The 23,539-nt window shown below is 41.8% G+C and overlaps 11 non-coding genes across 11 annotated transcripts; all 11 read right to left on the bottom strand.

The window, feature by feature from the left end:
* Positions 1-1,091: 1,091 nt before the first annotated feature.
* TRNAP-UGG (transfer RNA proline (anticodon UGG)) lies at positions 1,092-1,163 on the bottom strand. Its single transcript has one exon. It is a non-coding gene; the product is annotated as a tRNA-Pro (tRNA).
* Positions 1,164-3,133: 1,970 nt separating this feature from the next.
* Positions 3,134-3,206, bottom strand: TRNAV-CAC (transfer RNA valine (anticodon CAC)). The gene has a single exon. It is a non-coding gene; the product is annotated as a tRNA-Val (tRNA).
* Positions 3,207-5,870: 2,664 nt separating this feature from the next.
* TRNAP-UGG (transfer RNA proline (anticodon UGG)) lies at positions 5,871-5,942 on the bottom strand. The gene has a single exon. It is a non-coding gene; the product is annotated as a tRNA-Pro (tRNA).
* Positions 5,943-10,299: 4,357 nt separating this feature from the next.
* TRNAV-CAC (transfer RNA valine (anticodon CAC)) lies at positions 10,300-10,372 on the bottom strand. Its single transcript has one exon. It is a non-coding gene; the product is annotated as a tRNA-Val (tRNA).
* A 272-nt stretch (positions 10,373-10,644) lies between these two features.
* Positions 10,645-10,716, bottom strand: TRNAP-UGG (transfer RNA proline (anticodon UGG)). The gene has a single exon. It is a non-coding gene; the product is annotated as a tRNA-Pro (tRNA).
* Positions 10,717-15,423: 4,707 nt separating this feature from the next.
* On the bottom strand, positions 15,424-15,495 carry TRNAP-UGG (transfer RNA proline (anticodon UGG)). The gene has a single exon. It is a non-coding gene; the product is annotated as a tRNA-Pro (tRNA).
* Positions 15,496-17,465: 1,970 nt separating this feature from the next.
* On the bottom strand, positions 17,466-17,538 carry TRNAV-CAC (transfer RNA valine (anticodon CAC)). The gene has a single exon. It is a non-coding gene; the product is annotated as a tRNA-Val (tRNA).
* Positions 17,539-17,810: 272 nt separating this feature from the next.
* TRNAP-UGG (transfer RNA proline (anticodon UGG)) lies at positions 17,811-17,882 on the bottom strand. The gene has a single exon. It is a non-coding gene; the product is annotated as a tRNA-Pro (tRNA).
* Positions 17,883-20,202: 2,320 nt separating this feature from the next.
* TRNAP-UGG (transfer RNA proline (anticodon UGG)) lies at positions 20,203-20,274 on the bottom strand. Its single transcript has one exon. It is a non-coding gene; the product is annotated as a tRNA-Pro (tRNA).
* Positions 20,275-22,244: 1,970 nt separating this feature from the next.
* On the bottom strand, positions 22,245-22,317 carry TRNAV-CAC (transfer RNA valine (anticodon CAC)). Its single transcript has one exon. It is a non-coding gene; the product is annotated as a tRNA-Val (tRNA).
* A 272-nt stretch (positions 22,318-22,589) lies between these two features.
* Positions 22,590-22,661, bottom strand: TRNAP-UGG (transfer RNA proline (anticodon UGG)). The gene has a single exon. It is a non-coding gene; the product is annotated as a tRNA-Pro (tRNA).
* Positions 22,662-23,539: the final 878 nt, after the last annotated feature.

Below are 23,539 nucleotides of genomic sequence, written 5' to 3' on the forward strand. Positions count from 1 at the left end.
CTCTGGCACTTTTTGTGCAAAGTAAGAGACGCACATGACACCTTTTTATAAAAGTCATCGGTTTCTTTGTTACTGTGTACTTTCAAAGCATGGGGCTTTCACACGTCAGGTAAACCTGATTACCACTACACAACAAAAGCAGATGCAGCTTTCTTATCTATGTCGTGATAGAACAGTTGTGAATTGAGTAGAAGAAGGGCCCTGATGTGATACTTATTACATGCAGCCTGTAAGATAGTCAAACATGCAGGCTAGGAAGGAAGATGCAAATATCAATGTATTAGAAAAACACCTAAAGGCGAGTGATATGCTTTCATTCATGCATGGCTAGGAAAAATCGCCATACTGTTGCAAACATTCTTACACCACCAACTGGAAATAAATGATTCTGACATTAAACGTAAAGGTGACAATGCATTTGTATCATCACCTTGAGAAGGATCATCTTGGAATTGAGCCGAGGGCCTCTGCACTCAAAGCCAGAAACACTCCACTAAAATAAGATTCCTGTTGGTGCCAACAATTCTCCATGTTAATGCTTGTTCTAGGTGAGCAGTGAACCGATTGCAGGGCTCTTTTGAAAGCAAGGTCTGAGAACCAACAGATACATCCACACGCCGATTACTTTAGTGTTTTGAGAGAATTCCCTTCCTTGGAACGAGATTGCATGAAATAATCTTCAGGGCTTGGACAATTCCATGGCAAAACGGCACCTATCAACATTGTAGCCAACACAATATAACAACTGTTTCTGCCCGGTTTCGAACCGGGGACCTTTCGCGTGTGAGGCGAACTTGATAACCACTACACTACAGAAACAGATACCTACAGTTGATTTTTCTGTAATGAAACTGCTCCGAACTGGCTATTCCATGGGCCTCTGGCTTTAGATTTCTTTCATGCAACCTGCCCGACATCCCTAGCTGAACGCTCGTACATGCCATGCAAGACCAGATGTTTGGTATTAGCTCAGACTGGGCAGGGCTGAAGCATGAGACTCTAGCAAAGAATTATCCACTACTGCAAAGAAAAAATTGATGTTGGTTTTGAAACGCAAACTTCAAAACAACTTGAAAAGAGTACCAAGAAAAGGGCTCGTCCGGGATTTGAACCCGGGACCTCTCGCACCCAAAGCGAGAATCATACCCCTAGACCAACGAGCCCTCAAAATCCTCTTACCTCTCAAAAGCTAATACCGGCTCTAAGCCCGCAATGAAGATCATGCTGGTATCTTTATGATGCTTGGGCTGTGAAAACGCATGAAAGTCAGTCTCAACTTACCCTTTCTCAAACGATAGCACTATCATTTACAAGTGTCTCCTTTTATTCCGTCCCAGCTTTGGACACGTCTTACAGGAAGTCAGCCCTTATTTATATATTTCTGCAGTGGCTGAAGCTTAATGAGAAAGAGTAACAAGTTGTTCATAACAACATAAGAAACACATTGTGCATTTTCTCTCAAATACTCCTTCACTTTGTGCCAAAAGAAATACCAAGGTGAATACCTAGGCCACAGATTCAAGCTAAAGATCTTCCTGCTGAATGCAAGGCGCAATAAAAACTGCATATCGCTGGACTAAAGCATTCCTTGCATAGCCTCTAACATCATAACATAACTGAGCTGCTAGCAGCAAGCTAACCAATACCTTTCTGAAATGAGAATGACATGTGCTTATCTGCTCAATCAGTGCTCAATCAGGCGAGATTTAGAAAAGGTGGAAAGGGTCCAAGTGGATGCCCCTTCCTTTTTAGGGTGGGTCCTGCTGACTATCATAGGATTGCTTGTAAAAGTGGTCAGGGTCAGAGGAAAAGCTGCCAACACTTCTTAGCGTTCTCTATAGATGCAGCCATTTTCTGTGACTGTAATTTCGGCCTTTTCCCAGAAGTCTCTATTCTGCCTATGCAAATTAACAAAAGCAGTGCTTATTCCTCACTTGCTCAAAGGTCCTTCCTGTCCAGAAAGCTCTGATTAAGCATGCTTATTTTCTTTTTCTGGGATATTTTAAATTGTTTCGCTGTCCAGTCTGTGGCAGTAGAAAGCTGCTTATGATGCCAGGTTTTGATGAATCCCCAAGGTACAAGTACAGAGGAATATATCAGTCTCTAGGATATGGAACTTTTAGCTAACACATCGCAATATGTGATGCTTGCCAAGAAAACACTACATTCTGGAGCGCTGATGATCAGAACATTCTGCTCCTGAAGGATAGAAAAGACAGCTTGATTGAAATAAAGTCTGTTTATATTGACGCTCTCTCTCTCCCTATATATACATACATGCGTACACACACACACACAGGTATGTCATGCATTTCTTCAGATTTGTTTCAACCATTTACCATTTATTGGAGAATCCCTACTTTTCAAGTGACTGCAAATGAAGTCATCTCTGGCACTTTTTGTGCAAAGTAAGAGACGCACATGACACCTTTTTATAAAAGTCATCGGTTTCTTTGTTACTGTGTACTTTCAAAGCATGGGGCTTTCACACGTCAGGTAAACCTGATTACCACTACACAACAAAAGCAGATGCAGCTTTCTTATCTATGTCGTGATAGAACAGTTGTGAATTGAGTAGAAGAAGGGCCCTGATGTGATACTTATTACATGCAGCCTGTAAGATAGTCAAACATGCAGGCTAGGAAGGAAGATGCAAATATCAATGTATTAGAAAAACACCTAAAGGCGAGTGATATGCTTTCATTCATGCATGGCTAGGAAAAATCGCCATACTGTTGCAAACATTCTTACACCACCAACTGGAAATAAATGATTCTGACATTAAACGTAAAGGTGACAATGCATTTGTATCATCACCTTGAGAAGGATCATCTTGGAATTGAGCCGAGGGCCTCTGCACTCAAAGCCAGAAACACTCCACTAAAATAAGATTCCTGTTGGTGCCAACAATTCTCCATGTTAATGCTTGTTCTAGGTGAGCAGTGAACCGATTGCAGGGCTCTTTTGAAAGCAAGGTCTGAGAACCAACAGATACATCCACACGCCGATTACTTTAGTGTTTTGAGAGAATTCCCTTTCTTGGAACGAGATTGCATGAAATAATCTTCAGGGCTTGGACAATTCCATGGCAAAACGGCACCTATCAACATTGTAGCCAACACAATATAACAACTGTTTCTGCCCGGTTTCGAACCGGGGACCTTTCGCGTGTGAGGCGAACGTGATAACCACTACACTACAGAAACAGATACCTACAGTTGATTTTTCTGTAATGAAACTGCTCCGAACTGGCTATTCCATGGGCCTCTGGCTTTAGATTTCTTTCATGCAACCTGCCCGACATCCCTAGCTGAACGCTCGTACATGCCATGCAAGACCAGATGTTTGGTATTAGCTCAGACTGGGCAGGGCTGAAGCATGAGACTCTAGCAAAGAATTATCCACTACTGCAAAGAAAAAATTGATGTTGGTTTTGAAACGCAAACTTCAAAACAACTTGAAAAGAGTACCAAGAAAAGGGCTCGTCCGGGATTTGAAACCGGGACCTCTCGCACCCAAAGCGAGAATCATACCCCTAGACCAACGAGCCCTCAAAATCCTCTTACCTCTCAAAAGCTAATACCGGCTCTAAGCCCGCAATGAAGATCATGCTGGTATCTTTATGATGCTTGGTCTGTGAATACGCATGAAAGTCAGTCTCAACTTACCCTTTCTCAAACGATAGCACTATCATTTACAAGTGTCTCCTTTTATTCCGTCCCAGCTTTGGACACGTCTTACAGGAAGTCAGCCCTTATTTATATATTTCTGCAGTGGCTGAAGCTTAATGAGAAAGAGTAACAAGTTGTTCATAACAACATAAGAAACACATTGTGCATTTTCTCTCAAATACTCCTTCACTTTGTGCCAAAAGAAATACCAAGGTGAATACCTAGGCCACAGATTCAAGCTAAAGATCTTCCTGGTGAAGGCAAGGCGCAATAAAAACTGCATATCGCTGGACTAAAGCATTCCTTGCATAGCCTCTAACATCATAACATAACTGAGCTGAGCTGCTAGCAGCAAGCTAACCAATACCTTTCTGAAATGAGAATGACATGTGCTTATCTGCTCAATCAGTGCTCAATCAGGCGAGATTTAGAAAAGGTGGAAAGGGTCCAAGTGGATGCCCCTTCCTTTTTAGGGTGGGTCCTGCTGACTATCATAGGATTGCTTGTAAAAGTGGTCAGGGTCAGAGGAAAAGCTGCCAACACTTCTTAGCGTTCTCTATAGATGCAGCCATTTTCTGTGACTGTAATTTCGGCCTTTTCCCAGAAGTCTCTATTCTGCCTATGCAAATTAACAAAAGCAGTGCTTATTCCTCACTTGCTCAAAGGTCCTTCCTGTCCAGAAAGCTCTGATTAAGCATGCTTATTTTCTTTTTCTGGGATATTTTAAATTGTTTCGCTGTCCAGTCTGTGGCAGTAGAAAGCTGCTTATGATGCCAGGTTTTGATGAATCCCCAAGGTACAAGTACAGAGGAATATATCAGTCTCTAGGATATGGAACTTTTAGCTAACACATCACAATATGTGATGCTTGCCAAGAAAACACTACATTCTGGAGCGCTGATGATCAGAACATTCTGCTCCTGAAGGATAGAAAAGACAGCTTGATTGAAATAAAGTCTGTTTATATTGACGCTCTCTCTCTCCCTATATATACATACATGCATACACACACACACACAGGTATGTCATGCATTTCTTCAGATTTGTTTCAACCATTTACCATTTATTGGAGAATCCCTACTTTTCAAGTGACTGCAAATGAAGTCATCTCTGGCACTTTTTGTGCAAAGTAAGAGACACACATGACACCTTATTATAAAAGTCATCGGTTTCTTTGTTACTGTGTACTTTCAAAGCATGGGGCTTTCACACGTCAGGTAAACCTGATTACCACTACACAACAAAAGCAGATGCAGCTTTCTTATCTATGTCGTGATAGAACAGTTGTGAATTGAGTAGAAGAAGGGCCCTGATGTGATACTTATTACATGCAGCCTGTAAGATAGTCAAACATGCAGGCTAGGAAGGAAGATGCAAATATCAATGTATTAGAAAAACACCTAAAGGCGAGTGATATGCTTTCATTCATGCATGGCTAGGAAAAATCGCCATACTGTTGCAAACATTCTTACACCACCAACTGGAAATAAATGATTCTGACATTAAACGTAAAGGTGACAATGCATTTGTATCATCACCTTGAGAAGGATCATCTTGGAATTGAGCCGAGGGCCTCTGCACTCAAAGCCAGAAACACTCCACTAAAATAAGGTTCCTGTTGGTGCCAACAATTCTCCATGTTAATGCTTGTTCTAGGTGAGCAGTGAACCGATTGCAGGGCTCTTTTGAAAGCAAGGTCTGAGAACCAACAGATACATCCACACGCCGATTACTTTAGTGTTTTGAGAGAATTCCCTTTCTTGGAACGAGATTGCATGAAATAATCTTCAGGGCTTGGACAATTCCATGGCAAAACGGCACCTATCAACATTGTAGCCAACACAATATAACAACTGTTTCTGCCCGGTTTCGAACCGGGGACCTTTCGCGTGTGAGGCGAACTTGATAACCACTACACTACAGAAACATATACCTACAGTTGATTTTTCTGTAATGAAACTGCTCCGAACTGGCTATTCCATGGGCCTCTGGCTTTAGATTTCTTTCATGCAACCTGCCCGACATCCCTAGCTGAACGCTCGTACATGCCATGCAAGACCAGATGTTTGGTATTAGCTCAGACTGGGCAGGGCTGAAGCATGAGACTCTAGCAAAGAATTATCCACTACTGCAAAGAAAAAATTGATGTTGGTTTTGAAACGCAAACTTCAAAACAACTTGAAAAGAGTACCAAGAAAAGGGCTCGTCCGGGATTTGAACCCGGGACCTCTCGCACCCAAAGCGAGAATCATACCCCTAGACCAACGAGCCCTCAAAATCCTCTTACCTCTCAAAAGCTAATACCGGCTCTAAGCCCGCAATGAAGATCATGCTGGTATCTTTATGATGCTTGGTCTGTGAATACGCATGAAAGTCAGTCTCAACTTACCCTTTCTCAAACGATAGCACTATCATTTACAAGTGTCTCCTTTTATTCCGTCCCAGCTTTGGACACGTCTTACAGGAAGTCAGCCCTTATTTATATATTTCTGCAGTGGCTGAAGCTTAATGAGAAAGAGTAACAAGTTGTTCATAACAACATAAGAAACACATTGTGCATTTTCTCTCAAATACTCCTTCACTTTGTGCCAAAAGAAATACCAAGGTGAATACCTAGGCCACAGATTCAAGCTAAAGATCTTCCTGGTGAAGGCAAGGCGCAATAAAAACTGCATATCGCTGGACTAAAGCATTCCTTGCATAGCCTCTAACATCATAACATAACTGAGCTGCTAGCAGCAAGCTAACCAATACCTTTCTGAAATGAGAATGACATGTGCTTATCTGCTCAATCAGTGCTCAATCAGGCGAGATTTAGAAAAGGTGGAAAGGGTCCAAGTGGATGCCCCTTCCTTTTTAGGGTGGGTCCTGCTGACTATCATAGGATTGCTTGTAAAAGTGGTCAGGGTCAGAGGAAAAGCTGCCAACACTTCTTAGCGTTCTCTATAGATGCAGCCATTTTCTGTGACTGTAATTTCGGCCTTTTCCCAGAAGTCTCTATTCTGCCTATGCAAATTAACAAAAGCAGTGCTTATTCCTCACTTGCTCAAAGGTCCTTCCTGTCCAGAAAGCTCTGATTAAGCATGCTTATTTTCTTTTTCTGGGATATTTTAAATTGTTTCGCTGTCCAGTCTGTGGCAGTAGAAAGCTGCTTATGATGCCAGGTTTTGATGAATCCCCAAGGTACAAGTACAGAGGAATATATCAGTCTCTAGGATATGGAACTTTTAGCTAACACATCACAATATGTGATGCTTGCCAAGAAAACACTACATTCTGGAGCGCTGATGATCAGAACATTCTGCTCCTGAAGGATAGAAAAGACAGCTTGATTGAAATAAAGTCTGTTTATATTGACGCTCTCTCTCTCCCTATATATACATACATGCGTACACACACACACACAGGTATGTCATGCATTTCTTCAGATTTGTTTCAACCATTTACCATTTATTGGAGAATCCCTACTTTTCAAGTGACTGCAAATGAAGTCATCTCTGGCACTTTTTGTGCAAAGTAAGAGACGCACATGACACCTTTTTATAAAAGTCATCGGTTTCTTTGTTACTGTGTACTTTCAAAGCATGGGGCTTTCACACGTCAGGTAAACCTGATTACCACTACACAACAAAAGCAGATGCAGCTTTCTTATCTATGTCGTGATAGAACAGTTGTGAATTGAGTAGAAGAAGGGCCCTGATGTGATACTTATTACATGCAGCCTGTAAGATAGTCAAACATGCAGGCTAGGAAGGAAGATGCAAATATCAATGTATTAGAAAAACACCTAAAGGCGAGTGATATGCTTTCATTCATGCATGGCTAGGAAAAATCGCCATACTGTTGCAAACATTCTTACACCACCAACTGGAAATAAATGATTCTGACATTAAACGTAAAGGTGACAATGCATTTGTATCATCACCTTGAGAAGGATCATCTTGGAATTGAGCCGAGGGCCTCTGCACTCAAAGCCAGAAACACTCCACTAAAATAAGATTCCTGTTGGTGCCAACAATTCTCCATGTTAATGCTTGTTCTAGGTGAGCAGTGAACCGATTGCAGGGCTCTTTTGAAAGCAAGGTCTGAGAACCAACAGATACATCCACACGCCGATTACTTTAGTGTTTTGAGAGAATTCCCTTTCTTGGAACGAGATTGCATGAAATAATCTTCAGGGCTTGGACAATTCCATGGCAAAACGGCACCTATCAACATTGTAGCCAACACAATATAACAACTGTTTCTGCCCGGTTTCGAACCGGGGACCTTTCGCGTGTGAGGCGAACTTGATAACCACTACACTACAGAAACAGATACCTACAGTTGATTTTTCTGTAATGAAACTGCTCCGAACTGGCTATTCCATGGGCCTCTGGCTTTAGATTTCTGTCATGCAACCTGCCCGACATCCCTAGCTGAACGCTCGTACATGCCATGCAAGACCAGATGTTTGGTATTAGCTCAGACTGGGCAGGGCTGAAGCATGAGACTCTAGCAAAGAATTATCCACTACTGCAAAGAAAAAATTGATGTTGGTTTTGAAACGCAAACTTCAAAACAACTTGAAAAGAGTACCAAGAAAAGGGCTCGTCCGGGATTTGAACCCGGGACCTCTCGCACCCAAAGCGAGAATCATACCCCTAGACCAACAAGCCCTCAAAATCCTCTTACCTCTCAAAAGCTAATACCGGCTCTAAGCCCGCAATGAAGATCATGCTGGTATCTTTATGATGCTTGGTCTGTGAAAACGCATGAAAGTCAGTCTCAACTTACCCTTTCTCAAACGATAGCACTATCATTTACAAGTGTCTCCTTTTATTCCGTCCCAGCTTTGGACACGTCTTACAGGAAGTCAGCCCTTATTTATATATTTCTGCAGTGGCTGAAGCTTAATGAGAAAGAGTAACAAGTTGTTCATAACAACATAAGAAACACATTGTGCATTTTCTCTCAAATACTCCTTCACTTTGTGCCAAAAGAAATACCAAGGTGAATACCTAGGCCACAGATTCAAGCTAAAGATCTTCCTGCTGAATGCAAGGCGCAATAAAAACTGCATATCGCTGGACTAAAGCATTCCTTGCATAGCCTCTAACATCATAACATAACTGAGCTGCTAGCAGCAAGCTAACCAATACCTTTCTGAAATGAGAATGACATGTGCTTATCTGCTCAATCAGTGCTCAATCAGGCGAGATTTAGAAAAGGTGGAAAGGGTCCAAGTGGATGCCCCTTCCTTTTTAGGGTGGGTCCTGCTGACTATCATAGGATTGCTTGTAAAAGTGGTCAGGGTCAGAGGAAAAGCTGCCAACACTTCTTAGCGTTCTCTATAGATGCAGCCATTTTCTGTGACTGTAATTTCGGCCTTTTCCCAGAAGTCTCTATTCTGCCTATGCAAATTAACAAAAGCAGTGCTTATTCCTCACTTGCTCAAAGGTCCTTCCTGTCCAGAAAGCTCTGATTAAGCATGCTTATTTTCTTTTTCTGGGATATTTTAAATTGTTTCGCTGTCCAGTCTGTGGCAGTAGAAAGCTGCTTATGATGCCAGGTTTTGATGAATCCCCAAGGTACAAGTACAGAGGAATATATCAGTCTCTAGGATATGGAACTTTTAGCTAACACATCGCAATATGTGATGCTTGCCAAGAAAACACTACATTCTGGAGCGCTGATGATCAGAACATTCTGCTCCTGAAGGATAGAAAAGACAGCTTGATTGAAATAAAGTCTGTTTATATTGACGCTCTCTCTCTCCCTATATATACATACATGCGTACACACACACACACAGGTATGTCATGCATTTCTTCAGATTTGTTTCAACCATTTACCATTTATTGGAGAATCCCTACTTTTCAAGTGACTGCAAATGAAGTCATCTCTGGCACTTTTTGTGCAAAGTAAGAGACGCACATGACACCTTTTTATAAAAGTCATCGGTTTCTTTGTTACTGTGTACTTTCAAAGCATGGGGCTTTCACACGTCAGGTAAACCTGATTACCACTACACAACAAAAGCAGATGCAGCTTTCTTATTTATGTCGTGATAGAACAGTTGTGAATTGAGTAGAAGAAGGGCCCTGATGTGATACTTATTACATGCAGCCTGTAAGATAGTCAAACATGCAGGCTAGGAAGGAAGATGCAAATATCAATGTATTAGAAAAACACCTAAAGGCGAGTGATATGCTTTCATTCATGCATGGCTAGGAAAAATCGCCATACTGTTGCAAACATTCTTACACCACCAACTGGAAATAAATGATTCTGACATTAAACGTAAAGGTGACAATGCATTTGTATCATCACCTTGAGAAGGATCATCTTGGAATTGAGCCGAGGGCCTCTGCACTCAAAGCCAGAAACACTCCACTAAAATAAGATTCCTGTTGGTGCCAACAATTCTCCATGTTAATGCTTGTTCTAGGTGAGCAGTGAACCGATTGCAGGGCTCTTTTGAAAGCAAGGTCTGAGAACCAACAGATACATCCACACGCCGATTACTTTAGTGTTTTGAGAGAATTCCCTTTCTTGGAACGAGATTGCATGAAATAATCTTCAGGGCTTGGACAATTCCATGGCAAAACGGCACCTATCAACATTGTAGCCAACACAATATAACAACTGTTTCTGCCCGGTTTCGAACCGGGGACCTTTCGCGTGTGAGGCGAACGTGATAACCACTACACTACAGAAACAGATACCTACAGTTGATTTTTCTGTAATGAAACTGCTCCGAACTGGCTATTCCATGGGCCTCTGGCTTTAGATTTCTTTCATGCAACCTGCCCGACATCCCTAGCTGAACGCTCGTACATGCCATGCAAGACCAGATGTTTGGTATTAGCTCAGACTGGGCAGGGCTGAAGCATGAGACTCTAGCAAAGAATTATCCACTACTGCAAAGAAAAAATTGATGTTGGTTTTGAAACGCAAACTTCAAAACAACTTGAAAAGAGTACCAAGAAAAGGGCTCGTCCGGGATTTGAACCCGGGACCTCTCGCACCCAAAGCGAGAATCATACCCCTAGACCAACGAGCCCTCAAAATCCTCTTACCTCTCAAAAGCTAATACCGGCTCTAAGCCCGCAATGAAGATCATGCTGGTATCTTTATGATGCTTGGTCTGTGAATACGCATGAAAGTCAGTCTCAACTTACCCTTTCTCAAACGATAGCACTATCATTTACAAGTGTCTCCTTTTATTCCGTCCCAGCTTTGGACACGTCTTACAGGAAGTCAGCCCTTATTTATATATTTCTGCAGTGGCTGAAGCTTAATGAGAAAGAGTAACAAGTTGTTCATAACAACATAAGAAACACATTGTGCATTTTCTCTCAAATACTCCTTCACTTTGTGCCAAAAGAAATACCAAGGTGAATACCTAGGCCACAGATTCAAGCTAAAGATCTTCCTGGTGAAGGCAAGGCGCAATAAAAACTGCATATCGCTGGACTAAAGCATTCCTTGCATAGCCTCGAACATCATAACATAACTGAGCTGAGCTGCTAGCAGCAAGCTAACCAATACCTTTCTGAAATGAGAATGACATGTGCTTATCTGCTCAATCAGTGCTCAATCAGGCGAGATTTAGAAAAGGTGGAAAGGGTCCAAGTGGATGCCCCTTCCTTTTTAGGGTGGGTCCTGCTGACTATCATAGGATTGCTTGTAAAAGTGGTCAGGGTCAGAGGAAAAGCTGCCAACACTTCTTAGCGTTCTCTATAGATGCAGCCATTTTCTGTGACTGTAATTTCGGCCTTTTCCCAGAAGTCTCTATTCTGCCTATGCAAATTAACAAAAGCAGTGCTTATTCCTCACTTGCTCAAAGGTCCTTCCTGTCCAGAAAGCTCTGATTAAGCATGCTTATTTTCTTTTTCTGGGATATTTTAAATTGTTTCGCTGTCCAGTCTGTGGCAGTAGAAAGCTGCTTATGATGCCAGGTTTTGATGAATCCCCAAGGTACAAGTACAGAGGAATATATCAGTCTCTAGGATATGGAACTTTTAGCTAACACATCACAATATGTGATGCTTGCCAAGAAAACACTACATTCTGGAGCGCTGATGATCAGAACATTCTGCTCCTGAAGGATAGAAAAGACAGCTTGATTGAAATAAAGTCTGTTTATATTGACGCTCTCTCTCTCCCTATATATACATACATGCATACACACACACACACAGGTATGTCATGCATTTCTTCAGATTTGTTTCAACCATTTACCATTTATTGGAGAATCCCTACTTTTCAAGTGACTGCAAATGAAGTCATCTCTGGCACTTTTTGTGCAAAGTAAGAGACACACATGACACCTTATTATAAAAGTCATCGGTTTCTTTGTTACTGTGTACTTTCAAAGCATGGGGCTTTCACACGTCAGGTAAACCTGATTACCACTACACAACAAAAGCAGATGCAGCTTTCTTATCTATGTCGTGATAGAACAGTTGCGAATTGAGTAGAAGAAGGGCCCTGATGTGATACTTATTACATGCAGCCTGTAAGATAGTCAAACATGCAGGCTAGGAAGGAAGATGCAAATATCAATGTATTAGAAAAACACCTAAAGGCGAGTGATATGCTTTCATTCATGCATGGCTAGGAAAAATCGCCATACTGTTGCAAACATTCTTACACCACCAACTGGAAATAAATGATTCTGACATTAAACGTAAAGGTGACAATGCATTTGTATCATCACCTTGAGAAGGATCATCTTGGAATTGAGCCGAGGGCCTCTGCACTCAAAGCCAGAAACACTCCACTAAAATAAGATTCCTGTTGGTGCCAACAATTCTCCATGTTAATGCTTGTTCTAGGTGAGCAGTGAACCGATTGCAGGGCTCTTTTGAAAGCAAGGTCTGAGAACCAACAGATACATCCACACGCCGATTACTTTAGTGTTTTGAGAGAATTCCCTTTCTTGGAACGAGATTGCATGAAATAATCTTCAGGGCTTGGACAATTCCATGGCAAAACGGCACCTATCAACATTGTAGCCAACACAATATAACAACTGTTTCTGCCCGGTTTCGAACCGGGGACCTTTCGCGTGTGAGGCGAACTTGATAACCACTACACTACAGAAACAGATACCTACAGTTGATTTTTCTGTAATGAAACTGCTCCGAACTGGCTATTCCATGGGCCTCTGGCTTTAGATTTCTTTCATGCAACCTGCCCGACATCCCTAGCTGAACGCTCGTACATGCCATGCAAGACCAGATGTTTGGTATTAGCTCAGACTGGGCAGGGCTGAAGCATGAGACTCTAGCAAAGAATTATCCACTACTGCAAAGAAAAAATTGATGTTGGTTTTGAAACGCAAACTTCAAAACAACTTGAAAAGAGTACCAAGAAAAGGGCTCGTCCGGGATTTGAACCTGGGACCTCTCGCACCCAAAGCGAGAATCATACCCCTAGACCAACGAGCCCTCAAAATCCTCTTACCTCTCAAAAGCTAATACCGGCTCTAAGCCCGCAATGAAGATCATGCTGGTATCTTTATGATGCTTGGTCTGTGAAAACGCATGAAAGTCAGTCTCAACTTACCCTTTCTCAAACGATAGCACTATCATTTACAAGTGTCTCCTTTTATTCCGTCCCAGCTTTGGACACGTCTTACAGGAAGTCAGCCCTTATTTATATATTTCTGCAGTGGCTGAAGCTTAATGAGAAAGAGTAACAAGTTGTTCATAACAACATAAGAAACACATTGTGCATTTTCTCTCAAATACTCCTTCACTTTGTGCCAAAAGAAATACCAAGGTGAATACCTAGGCCACAGATTCAAGCTAAAGATCTTCCTGCTGAATGCAAGGCGCAATAAAAACTGCATATCGCTGGACTAAAGCATTCCTTGCATAGCCTCTAACATCATAACATAACTGAGCTGCTAGCAGCAAGCTAACCAATACCTTTCTGAAATGAGAATGACATGTGCTTATCTGCTCAATCAGTGCTCAATCAGGCGAGATTTAGAAAAGGTGGAAAGGGTCCAAGTGGATGCCCCTTCCTTTTTAGGGTGGGTCCTGCTGACTATCATAGGATTGCTTGTAAAAGTGGTCAGGGTCAGAGGAAAAGCTGCCAACACTTCTTAGCGTTCTCTATAGATGCAGCCATTTTCTGTGACTATAATTTCGGCCTTTTCCCAGAAGTCTCTATTCTGCCTATGCAAATTAACAAAAGCAGTGCTTATTCCTCACTTGCTCAAATGTCCTTCCTGTCCAGAAAGCTCTGATTAAGCATGCTTATTTTCTTTTTCTGGGATATTTTAAATTGTTTCGCTGTCCAGTCTGTGGCAGTAGAAAGCTGCTTATGATGCCAGGTTTTGATGAATCCCCAAGGTACAAGTACAGAGGAATATATCAGTCTCTAGGATATGGAACTTTTAGCTAACACATCACAATATGTGATGCTTGCCAAGAAAACACTACATTCTGGAGCGCTGATGATCAGAACATTCTGCTCCTGAAGGATAGAAAAGACAGCTTGATTGAAATAAAGTCTGTTTATATTGACGCTCTCTCTCTCCCTATATATACATACATGCATACACACACACACACAGGTATGTCATGCATTTCTTCAGATTTGTTTCAACCATTTACCATTTATTGGAGAATCCCTACTTTTCAAGTGACTGCAAATGAAGTCATCTCTGGCACTTTTTGTGCAAAGTAAGAGACACACATGACACCTTATTATAAAAGTCATCGGTTTCTTTGTTACTGTGTACTTTCAAAGCATGGGGCTTTCACACGTCAGGTAAACCTGATTACCACTACACAACAAAAGCAGATGCAGCTTTCTTATCTATGTCGTGATAGAACAGTTGTGAATTGAGTAGAAGAAGGGCCCTGATGTGATACTTATTACATGCAGCCTGTAAGATAGTCAAACATGCAGGCTAGGAAGGAAGATGCAAATATCAATGTATTAGAAAAACACCTAAAGGCGAGTGATATGCTTTCATTCATGCATGGCTAGGAAAAATCGCCATACTGTTGCAAACATTCTTACACCACCAACTGGAAATAAATGATTCTGACATTAAACGTAAAGGTGACAATGCATTTGTATCATCACCTTGAGAAGGATCATCTTGGAATTGAGCCGAGGGCCTCTGCACTCAAAGCCAGAAACACTCCACTAAAATAAGATTCCTGTTGGTGCCAACAATTCTCCATGTTAATGCTTGTTCTAGGTGAGCAGTGAACCGATTGCAGGGCTCTTTTGAAAGCAAGGTCTGAGAACCAACAGATACATCCACACGCCGATTACTTTAGTGTTTTGAGATAATTCCCTTTCTTGGAACGAGATTGCATGAAATAATCTTCAGGGCTTGGACAATTCCATGGCAAAACGGCACCTATCAACATTGTAGCCAACACAATATAACAACTGTTTCTGCCCGGTTTCGAACCGGGGACCTTTCGCGTGTGAGGCGAACTTGATAACCACTACACTACAGAAACAGATACCTACAGTTGATTTTTCTGTAATGAAACTGCTCCGAACTGGCTATTCCATGGGCCTCTGGCTTTAGATTTCTTTCATGCAACCTGCCCGACATCCCTAGCTGAACGCTCGTACATGCCATGCAAGACCAGATGTTTGGTATTAGCTCAGACTGGGCAGGGCTGAAGCATGAGACTCTAGCAAAGAATTATCCACTACTGCAAAGAAAAAATTGATGTTGGTTTTGAAACGCAAACTTCAAAACAACTTGAAAAGAGTACCAAGAAAAGGGCTCGTCCGGGATTTGAACCCGGGACCTCTCGCACCCAAAGCGAGAATCATACCCCTAGACCAACGAGCCCTCAAAATCCTCTTACCTCTCAAAAGCTAATACCGGCTCTAAGCCCGCAATGAAGATCATGCTGGTATCTTTATGATGCTTGGTCTGTGAAAACGCATGAAAGTCAGTCTCAACTTACCCTTTCTCAAACGATAGCACTATCATTTACAAGTGTCTCCTTTTATTCCGTCCCAGCTTTGGACACGTCTTACAGGAAGTCAGCCCTTATTTATATATTTCTGCAGTGGCTGAAGCTTAATGAGAAAGAGTAACAAGTTGTTCATAACAACATAAGAAACACATTGTGCATTTTCTCTCAAATACTCCTTCACTTTGTGCCAAAAGAAATACCAAGGTGAATACCTAGGCCACAGATTCAAGCTAAAGATCTTCCTGCTGAATGCAAGGCGCAATAAAAACTGCATATCGCTGGACTAAAGCATTCCTTGCATAGCCTCTAACATCATAACATAACTGAGCTGCTAGCAGCAAGCTAACCAATACCTTTCTGAAATGAGAATGACATGTGCTTATCTGCTCAATCAGTGCTCAATCAGGCGAGATTTAGAAAAGGTGGAAAGGGTCCAAGTGGATGCCCCTTCCTTTTTAGGGTGGGTCCTGCTGACTATCATAGGATTGCTTGTAAAAGTGGTCAGGGTCAGAGGAAAAGCTGCCAACACTTCTTAGCGTTCTCTATAGATGCAGCCATTTTCTGTGACTGTAATTTCGGCCTTTTCCCAGAAGTCTCTATTCTGCCTATGCAAATTAACAAAAGCAGTGCTTATTCCTCACTTGCTCAAAGGTCCTTCCTGTCCAGAAAGCTCTGATTAAGCATGCTTATTTTCTTTTTCTGGGATATTTTAAATTGTTTCGCTGTCCAGTCTGTGGCAGTAGAAAGCTGCTTATGATGCCAGGTTTTGATGAATCCCCAAGGTACAAGTACAGAGGAATATATCAGTCTCTAGGATATGGAACTTTTAGCTAACACATCGCAATATGTGATGCTTGCCAAGAAAACACTACATTCTGGAGCGCTGATGATCAGAACATTCTGCTCCTGAAGGATAGAAAAGACAGCTTGATTGAAATAAAGTCTGTTTATATTGACGCTCTCTCTCTCCCTATATATACATACATGCGTACACACACACACACAGGTATGTCATGCATTTCTTCAGATTTGTTTCAACCATTTACCATTTATTGGAGAATCCCTACTTTTCAAGTGACTGCAAATGAAGTCATCTCTGGCACTTTTTGTGCAAAGTAAGAGACGCACATGACACCTTTTTATAAAAGTCATCGGTTTCTTTGTTACTGTGTACTTTCAAAGCATGGGGCTTTCACACGTCAGGTAAACCTGATTACCACTACACAACAAAAGCAGATGCAGCTTTCTTATCTATGTCGTGATAGAACAGTTGTGAATTGAGTAGAAGAAGGGCCCTGATGTGATACTTATTACATGCAGCCTGTAAGATAGTCAAACATGCAGGCTAGGAAGGAAGATGCAAATATCAATGTATTAGAAAAACACCTAAAGGCGAGTGATATGCTTTCATTCATGCATGGCTAGGAAAAATCGCCATACTGTTGCAAACATTCTTACACCACCAACTGGAAATAAATGATTCTGACATTAAACGTAAAGGTGACAATGCATTTGTATCATCACCTTGAGAAGGATCATCTTGGAATTGAGCCGAGGGCCTCTGCACTCAAAGCCAGAAACACTCCACTAAAATAAGATTCCTGTTGGTGCCAACAATTCTCCATGTTAATGCTTGTTCTAGGTGAGCAGTGAACCGATTGCAGGGCTCTTTTGAAAGCAAGGTCTGAGAACCAACAGATACATCCACACGCCGATTACTTTAGTGTTTTGAGAGAATTCCCTTTCTTGGAACGAGATTGCATGAAATAATCTTCAGGGCTTGGACAATTCCATGGCAAAACGGCACCTATCAACATTGTAGCCAACACAATATAACAACTGTTTCTGCCCGGTTTCGAACCGGGGACCTTTCGCGTGTGAGGCGAACGTGATAACCACTACACTACAGAAACAGATACCTACAGTTGATTTTTCTGTAATGAAACTGCTCCGAACTGGCTATTCCATGGGCCTCTGGCTTTAGATTTCTTTCATGCAACCTGCCCGACATCCCTAGCTGAACGCTCGTACATGCCATGCAAGACCAGATGTTTGGTATTAGCTCAGACTGGGCAGGGCTGAAGCATGAGACTCTAGCAAAGAATTATCCACTACTGCAAAGAAAAAATTGATGTTGGTTTTGAAACGCAAACTTCAAAACAACTTGAAAAGAGTACCAAGAAAAGGGCTCGTCCGGGATTTGAACCCGGGACCTCTCGCACCCAAAGCGAGAATCATACCCCTAGACCAACGAGCCCTCAAAATCCTCTTACCTCTCAAAAGCTAATACCGGCTCTAAGCCCGCAATGAAGATCATGCTGGTATCTTTATGATGCTTGGTCTGTGAATACGCATGAAAGTCAGTCTCAACTTACCCTTTCTCAAACGATAGCACTATCATTTACAAGTGTCTCCTTTTATTCCGTCCCAGCTTTGGACACGTCTTACAGGAAGTCAGCCCTTATTTATATATTTCTGCAGTGGCTGAAGCTTAATGAGAAAGAGTAACAAGTTGTTCATAACAACATAAGAAACACATTGTGCATTTTCTCTCAAATACTCCTTCACTTTGTGCCAAAAGAAATACCAAGGTGAATACCTAGGCCACAGATTCAAGCTAAAGATCTTCCTGGTGAAGGCAAGGCGCAATAAAAACTGCATATCGCTGGACTAAAGCATTCCTTGCATAGCCTCTAACATCATAACATAACTGAGCTGAGCTGCTAGCAGCAAGCTAACCAATACCTTTCTGAAATGAGAATGACATGTGCTTATCTGCTCAATCAGTGCTCAATCAGGCGAGATTTAGAAAAGGTGGAAAGGGTCCAAGTGGATGCCCCTTCCTTTTTAGGGTGGGTCCTGCTGACTATCATAGGATTGCTTGTAAAAGTGGTCAGGGTCAGAGGAAAAGCTGCCAACACTTCTTAGCGTTCTCTATAGATGCAGCCATTTTCTGTGACTGTAATTTCGGCCTTTTCCCAGAAGTCTCTATTCTGCCTATGCAAATTAACAAAAGCAGTGCTTATTCCTCACTTGCTCAAAGGTCCTTCCTGTCCAGAAAGCTCTGATTAAGCATGCTTATTTTCTTTTTCTGGGATATTTTAAATTGTTTCGCTGTCCAGTCTGTGGCAGTAGAAAGCTGCTTATGATGCCAGGTTTTGATGAATCCCCAAGGTACAAGTACAGAGGAATATATCAGTCTCTAGGATATGGAACTTTTAGCTAACACATCACAATATGTGATGCTTGCCAAGAAAACACTACATTCTGGAGCGCTGATGATCAGAACATTCTGCTCCTGAAGGATAGAAAAGACAGCTTGATTGAAATAAAGTCTGTTTATATTGACGCTCTCTCTCTCCCTATATATACATACATGCGTACACACACACACACAGGTATGTCATGCATTTCTTCAGATTTGTTTCAACCATTTACCATTTATTGGAGAATCCCTACTTTTCAAGTGACTGCAAATGAAGTCATCTCTGGCACTTTTTGTGCAAAGTAAGAGACGCACATGACACCTTTTTATAAAAGTCATCGGTTTCTTTGTTACTGTGTACTTTCAAAGCATGGGGCTTTCACACGTCAGGTAAACCTGATTACCACTACACAACAAAAGCAGATGCAGCTTTCTTATCTATGTCGTGATAGAACAGTTGTGAATTGAGTAGAAGAAGGGCCCTGATGTGATACTTATTACATGCAGCCTGTAAGATAGTCAAACATGCAGGCTAGGAAGGAAGATGCAAATATCAATGTATTAGAAAAACACCTAAAGGCGAGTGATATGCTTTCATTCATGCATGGCTAGGAAAAATCGCCATACTGTTGCAAACATTCTTACACCACCAACTGGAAATAAATGATTCTGACATTAAACGTAAAGGTGACAATGCATTTGTATCATCACCTTGAGAAGGATCATCTTGGAATTGAGCCGAGGGCCTCTGCACTCAAAGCCAGAAACACTCCACTAAAATAAGATTCCTGTTGGTGCCAACAATTCTCCATGTTAATGCTTGTTCTAGGTGAGCAGTGAACCGATTGCAGGGCTCTTTTGAAAGCAAGGTCTGAGAACCAACAGATACATCCACACGCCGATTACTTTAGTGTTTTGAGAGAATTCCCTTTCTTGGAACGAGATTGCATGAAATAATCTTCAGGGCTTGGACAATTCCATGGCAAAACGGCACCTATCAACATTGTAGCCAACACAATATAACAACTGTTTCTGCCCGGTTTCGAACCGGGGACCTTTCGCGTGTGAGGCGAACTTGATAACCACTACACTACAGAAACAGATACCTACAGTTGATTTTTCTGTAATGAAACTGCTCCGAACTGGCTATTCCATGGGCCTCTGGCTTTAGATTTCTTTCATGCAACCTGCCCGACATCCCTAGCTGAACGCTCGTACATGCCATGCAAGACCAGATGTTTGGTATTAGCTCAGACTGGGCAGGGCTGAAGCATGAGACTCTAGCAAAGAATTATCCACTACTGCAAAGAAAAAATTGATGTTGGTTTTGAAACGCAAACTTCAAAACAACTTGAAAAGAGTACCAAGAAAAGGGCTCGTCCGGGATTTGAACCCGGGACCTCTCGCACCCAAAGCGAGAATCATACCCCTAGACCAACGAGCCCTCAAAATCCTCTTACCTCTCAAAAGCTAATACCGGCTCTAAGCCCGCAATGAAGATCATGCTGGTATCTTTATGATGCTTGGTCTGTGAAAACGCATGAAAGTCAGTCTCAACTTACCCTTTCTCAAACGATAGCACTATCATTTACAAGTGTCTCCTTTTATTCCGTCCCAGCTTTGGACACGTCTTACAGGAAGTCAGCCCTTATTTATATATTTCTGCAGTGGCTGAAGCTTAATGAGAAAGAGTAACAAGTTGTTCATAACAACATAAGAAACACATTGTGCATTTTCTCTCAAATACTCCTTCACTTTGTGCCAAAAGAAATACCAAGGTGAATACCTAGGCCACAGATTCAAGCTAAAGATCTTCCTGCTGAATGCAAGGCGCAATAAAAACTGCATATCGCTGGACTAAAGCATTCCTTGCATAGCCTCTAACATCATAACATAACTGAGCTGCTAGCAGCAAGCTAACCAATACCTTTCTGAAATGAGAATGACATGTGCTTATCTGCTCAATCAGTGCTCAATCAGGCGAGATTTAGAAAAGGTGGAAAGGGTCCAAGTGGATGCCCCTTCCTTTTTAGGGTGGGTCCTGCTGACTATCATAGGATTGCTTGTAAAAGTGGTCAGGGTCAGAGGAAAAGCTGCCAACACTTCTTAGCGTTCTCTATAGATGCAGCCATTTTCTGTGACTGTAATTTCGGCCTTTTCCCAGAAGTCTCTATTCTGCCTATGCAAATTAACAAAAGCAGTGCTTATTCCTCACTTGCTCAAAGGTCCTTCCTGTCCAGAAAGCTCTGATTAAGCATGCTTATTTTCTTTTTCTGGGATATTTTAAATTGTTTCGCTGTCCAGTCTGTGGCAGTAGAAAGCTGCTTATGATGCCAGGTTTTGATGAATCCCCAAGGTACAAGTACAGAGGAATATATCAGTCTCTAGGATATGGAACTTTTAGCTAACACATCGCAATATGTGATGCTTGCCAAGAAAACACTACATTCTGGAGCGCTGATGATCAGAACATTCTGCTCCTGAAGGATAGAAAAGACAGCTTGATTGAAATAAAGTCTGTTTATATTGACGCTCTCTCTCTCCCTATATATACATACATGCGTACACACACACACACAGGTATGTCATGCATTTCTTCAGATTTGTTTCAACCATTTACCATTTATTGGAGAATCCCTACTTTTCAAGTGACTGCAAATGAAGTCATCTCTGGCACTTTTTGTGCAAAGTAAGAGACGCACATGACACCTTTTTATAAAAGTCATCGGTTTCTTTGTTACTGTGTACTTTCAAAGCATGGGGCTTTCACACGTCAGGTAAACCTGATTACCACTACACAACAAAAGCAGATGCAGCTTTCTTATCTATGTCGTGATAGAACAGTTGTGAATTGAGTAGAAGAAGGGCCCTGATGTGATACTTATTACATGCAGCCTGTAAGATAGTCAAACATGCAGGCTAGGAAGGAAGATGCAAATATCAATGTATTAGAAAAACACCTAAAGGCGAGTGATATGCTTTCATTCATGCATGGCTAGGAAAAATCGCCATACTGTTGCAAACATTCTTACACCACCAACTGGAAATAAATGATTCTGACATTAAACGTAAAGGTGACAATGCATTTGTATCATCACCTTGAGAAGGATCATCTTGGAATTGAGCCGAGGGCCTCTGCACTCAAAGCCAGAAACACTCCACTAAAATAAGATTCCTGTTGGTGCCAACAATTCTCCATGTTAATGCTTGTTCTAGGTGAGCAGTGAACCGATTGCAGGGCTCTTTTGAAAGCAAGGTCTGAGAACCAACAGATACATCCACACGCCGATTACTTTAGTGTTTTGAGAGAATTCCCTTTCTTGGAACGAGATTGCATGAAATAATCTTCAGGGCTTGGACAATTCCATGGCAAAACGGCACCTATCAACATTGTAGCCAACACAATATAACAACTGTTTCTGCCCGGTTTCGAACCGGGGACCTTTCGCGTGTGAGGCGAACGTGATAACCACTACACTACAGAAACAGATACCTACAGTTGATTTTTCTGTAATGAAACTGCTCCGAACTGGCTATTCCATGGGCCTCTGGCTTTAGATTTCTTTCATGCAACCTGCCCGACATCCCTAGCTGAACGCTCGTACATGCCATGCAAGACCAGATGTTTGGTATTAGCTCAGACTGGGCAGGGCTGAAGCATGAGACTCTAGCAAAGAATTATCCACTACTGCAAAGAAAAAATTGATGTTGGTTTTGAAACGCAAACTTCAAAACAACTTGAAAAGAGTACCAAGAAAAGGGCTCGTCCGGGATTTGAACCCGGGACCTCTCGCACCCAAAGCGAGAATCATACCCCTAGACCAACGAGCCCTCAAAATCCTCTTACCTCTCAAAAGCTAATACCGGCTCTAAGCCCGCAATGAAGATCATGCTGGTATCTTTATGATGCTTGGTCTGTGAATACGCATGAAAGTCAGTCTCAACTTACCCTTTCTCAAACGATAGCACTATCATTTACAAGTGTCTCCTTTTATTCCGTCCCAGCTTTGGACACGTCTTACAGGAAGTCAGCCCTTATTTATATATTTCTGCAGTGGCTGAAGCTTAATGAGAAAGAGTAACAAGTTGTTCATAACAACATAAGAAACACATTGTGCATTTTCTCTCAAATACTCCTTCACTTTGTGCCAAAAGAAATACCAAGGTGAATACCTAGGCCACAGATTCAAGCTAAAGATCTTCCTGCTGAATGCAAGGCGCAATAAAAACTGCATATCGCTGGACTAAAGCATTCCTTGCATAGCCTCTAACATCATAACATAACTGAGCTGCTAGCAGCAAGCTAACCAATACCTTTCTGAAATGAGAATGACATGTGCTTATCTGCTCAATCAGTGCTCAATCAGGCGAGATTTAGAAAAGGTGGAAAGGGTCCAAGTGGATGCCCCTTCCTTTTTAGGGTGGGTCCTGCTGACTATCATAGGATTGCTTGTAAAAGTGGTCAGGGTCAGAGGAAAAGCTGCCAACACTTCTTAGCGTTCTCTATAGATGCAGCCATTTTCTGTGACTGTAATTTCGGCCTTTTCCCAGAAGTCTCTATTCTGCCTATGCAAATTAACAAAAGCAGTGCTTATTCCTCACTTGCTCAAAGGTCCTTCCTGTCCAGAAAGCTCTGATTAAGCATGCTTATTTTCTTTTTCTGGGATATTTTAAATTGTTTCGCTGTCCAGTCTGTGGCAGTAGAAAGC

Source organism: Triturus cristatus, chromosome 8 (genome assembly GCF_964204655.1).
Source record: "Triturus cristatus chromosome 8, aTriCri1.1, whole genome shotgun sequence".
In the NCBI taxonomy this organism is placed as follows: domain Eukaryota; kingdom Metazoa; phylum Chordata; class Amphibia; order Caudata; family Salamandridae; genus Triturus; species Triturus cristatus.